The following is a 3,899-nucleotide window of genomic DNA, read 5'->3' as shown; positions in this document are numbered from 1 at the left end:
TTATCTTAAGCTGGAACATTTGCTCCGAGACTTTCTTTGGGCTTCTGGTTTTGATCATCATGGTTTTCATAAAGTTGCTTGGGATTTTTGTTGTCTCCCAAGAGAGTTTGGTGGTCTTGGCCTGCTCTCCACTCAGAAATAGGGCCTTGCTCTTTGTGCTAAATGGATTTTCTGAGCTATTTCTGGAGATGAAGCCTAGAAGATTCTGGTTCGACATTGCATTTCTTCCGGCTTCCCTATTAATAGGCCTGTGTGGAAGGGGATTGGTTTTCAAACCCCTCTCATCATGCATGAACCTATGGCCATATAGGGCTCATTTATTATTAAGAGCATTTGAAAAGCCTAGGAAGCTATTAAGCCTTGGCTTTGTTGGGCTGGAGATGAGTTTCACAATGGGCTTTACTTGAATCAACATAACATTTGGTGGTCTCCCCTATTTTCCGTTTAGGGTACTCCTCTCGCCAAGACTCAAGGAGTCAATGCTTTGCATTTTTTTAAACATGGCATCCAAACTCCTAAGGATCTGTTCTCAAGAGTCACCATGAGTTTCAGGTCATGGGAAGATTTGCAAGTCCAATACTGCCTTGTCTATACAGATTGATCAAATTTTGACCTCCTGCTATCTTCCATCCCTGTGCACTTAGTTCATAAAGTGGAGATTCAGACTGTCCATCCTTGGTGGCATGATTGGAAGTGGTATCTTGCCACTCCATTTTCCAATTACAAGCCCAATATGGGGTACAGATGGCTTTCACCCCATCTTTCAATGGTGGACATGCTTAACCAACATTGGCATTTGTAATCTTTGCTTTCTCAATCAAACAAATGTTTTGACACCATTTGGAGTGCTATTATAGCACCCAAGATTGCCCACTTTGCTTGGTGCCTTGCCTTCCAAGATCTTCCTCTAGGGCCTCAGCTCAAGCACATTGGGGTTCCTGGTCCCAGATTCCCTTTTTGTGGTCAACCAACATCCTTTTTGCATATATTCTAGTTTTATAAGCGTGCTCAAAATTATTGGCACTAGATTCATGATTTTTTCAAGCCTTTTAGGCCCGAACCATTTTCATAGCACATGATCCTGCTGGGTAATTTCCCTAGAATTCTTTGGAAGTTCACCCAGAATTGGCATACCTTCAGGATGGAAATTTTGTTTTCTCTGTGGGAAGATAGAAATGTCGTTTTGTTCACTCACAATTTTTTGGATGTTAACATTGCTATGTACAGTAAGGCATGCATTTGTAACAATGTTATTATGTAGATCAAGGTGCAAGCTAACAAAGTTTCCCTAGAAGTTTCTCACCTGCAGGAGTTGTTAAATCATTGGGGCAATGCTCCCTACACTATTGCTAGAGTGCCTCTTGATGCTTCAGTTGATGTCTCGATGCCTTGTGGCTACCGTTCTCGGTGCCAGTCCTCAGGCTGCCACTCACACACGCCACGCTCCCAAGATTCTTGCCACTGTTCTCCCAGTGATGGTGATAGCGGATGGAGGCATCGCTCTACTTCCCCACCCTTTGGGGGATCTGGCTGGTCCACGGCTCCTCATGGTCCTCGGCAGGTGCATTCTAGAAAGTATCCTCGCCTGGCCTTGGCGATTTCTCCTCCGCAGCTCGAGGTTAAAGATGTGGAGACTGCCACTGATCTTGTTGCTGTTGATGATGGCTGGTCTATTCCCAGCCCGCCCCACAATCCCATTGATGCATGGTGTTTTCTTGACAAAGATGATCCTCCTCCCTCGGCTGGCACTACTTTGGCAGCTTGAGGATGCTTATTATGTTTTTTTTTGATGAATAGTTGCTGTTTCCGGCTGAGGCCATGTTTTTAAATCTGGCTTTGGCCGTGTGAACTCTTTCGTGGGGTGATCTTGTATCCCCCGGCCCCTTTTTTGTGAATTGTATTCTTAGTATATTTTTATTAATAGAAAAAGACTATTCATAAAAAAAAAAAACTTAGAAAATTTATAAAACCTCGATAGTATAATTATTCTAGATAAAACCTCAATAGTATAATTATTCTAGATTTATGAATGAAAAAATGAGGCCAAACGATTTCCATACTGTACGATCATTCAAAGCAACTTAGATGTCAAAATATGGCATCCACTGTATCGTAAACTTAGAAAGAATTGTTATAAATAAACGTAGTTGGTGTAGATACTAGTGGAATGGAACACGAGACCTATCATATCAGTTAAAACTGGAGATGTCGTTGAGAGTTTTATTTAGCTGCCAGAGTACTAGCTAGAAATTATTATTTGTTGATGATGAAGAGATCTCTATCTACGGCAAACCATGTTGCGGCCAGTGGGTCTCCCTGCACAGTTGAGGTTGACGATGGAGAAACGGTTGATGTCTTTATCGTTGTTGTTACTGGGCGAGCCAAATCAGGCAACTTTGCAGTCGGTGGCGAAGAGATCGGTGGTGGCGTAGTCGGCCTCGCCTCCCACCATGTGCATGGCGGCTCCCAAGTTCATGGGGCTCCTGTACTCCTCTCCCTACGTCTGCCCAAGCACGTCGCTCACTTTGGGGCTCAATGAGTAGAACTTGAAGCTCAGCTCTAGATGCGCGAAGCAGTCCTCCGACTCCGCCGTGATTCCGTACTTATGGAATCAAGACTCCTCGAGAGTGATGGGCACCACGCACGCTGTGATCGTGAACTTGTTCTCCACTTGGACGGTCACGACGTTAGCCTTGTCAGATCGGACGATAGTGATGAGGTTGGAGGCTGAAGAGAGGGGGAGAGTGGCAGTGGCTCCCTCCTCGGTGGGAAGCTGGATGGAGTTGCCATCCAAGGCAATGGAGAGCTGGTCGAGGGAATCATCCCAGGAAGGGGAGGAGACTCTGTTGGCTCCGAGGAAGAGCTTGCATTTCTTGTTGTTGTTGCTACTGCCGAAGAGGACTCTGATGGACTGCACCCACGTGAAGTCTCTTCTCATTCCGTCGCCTCTCTTCCTGATGAAGTGAGTGTTGATGTGGAGCTCCGAGTCAGACACGAGACAGAAGTTGGAGTCTCTCTTGCCGTGGAAGTAGAACATGATGCCGTCCCCCCTGATGAATCGAGGGTCCTGGCACACCCCTCCGGTCTTGTTGCAAACTGCAACATAATATCAAGGTCCATCCAATGTTAATAGTTAGGGTTTTATCATTTCAGCCACACAATCCCTACAAATATAAGTGAAATAATCGATACTTAGGGAAAACAGGCTTGCAAGTCTGGCAGTCCATCATGCAAGTATCCTGAAACTCGTATGGGCAGTATTGGTGGCCAGGGCAGGTCTTCTTGTAGATCTTGTCATGGCACTTCGCCTTCTTCGGTTTCTTTGCAAGCGCATTGTTTGCACTCAGCAGTGCAACCATGTAAAGTGCAGCAATTACCATCTTAGGCGCCATCGAATATAATTATGATTTGCTTATATTCGAGCCTCTCCGCTTCAATGAAAATTATCATCAAATCGTATGCTTTTGTAGTGTGCACATAAGCTATTCCATCCAGTTGCTTCGTATGGGGATGATAATCACCACAATCTATGCAGCTTCGATGCAATGGATGGCTTTATCTTAGATGGTACTACTTGTATTATTATGGTTTAATATATGCTTAATACTTAGGAGGCAATTTTCGAATTACTTCGAGATGCAGCCTGGGCGACTTCCAAATCGTGCAACGTGCAATCTAAAGCTCAAATGCTTTTAACATATATCCCTTTTCAACTTGGTTAAATGCATCTAACTCATTATTTTATAATTCATCCCTTCACAGCTCTTATTATTTGCAAACTCGTATGGTGGAAACTTAATTCTCGAGTTATGTGACTGTACTTTTATAATTCACGGATTACGATCCATACACTTCACTGTCGTGCTAGTTTTATTTCTCTACTTTGAATCTTTAAATTA

General features: G+C 44.0%; 1 pseudogene; it reads right to left on the bottom strand.

Moving 5' to 3' along the window:
* Nucleotides 1–2,278: 2,278 nt before the first annotated feature.
* LOC149532098 (uncharacterized) lies at nt 2,279–3,392 on the bottom strand (annotated as a pseudogene).
* Nucleotides 3,393–3,899: the final 507 nt, after the last annotated feature.

This window comes from Cupressus sempervirens, chromosome 11, assembly GCF_028749045.1.
Source record: "Cupressus sempervirens isolate cs-2001-9-10 chromosome 11, ASM2874904v1, whole genome shotgun sequence".
NCBI lineage: Eukaryota > Viridiplantae > Streptophyta > Pinopsida > Cupressales > Cupressaceae > Cupressus > Cupressus sempervirens.
This window is presented reverse-complemented; position numbering and strand designations above follow the sequence as displayed.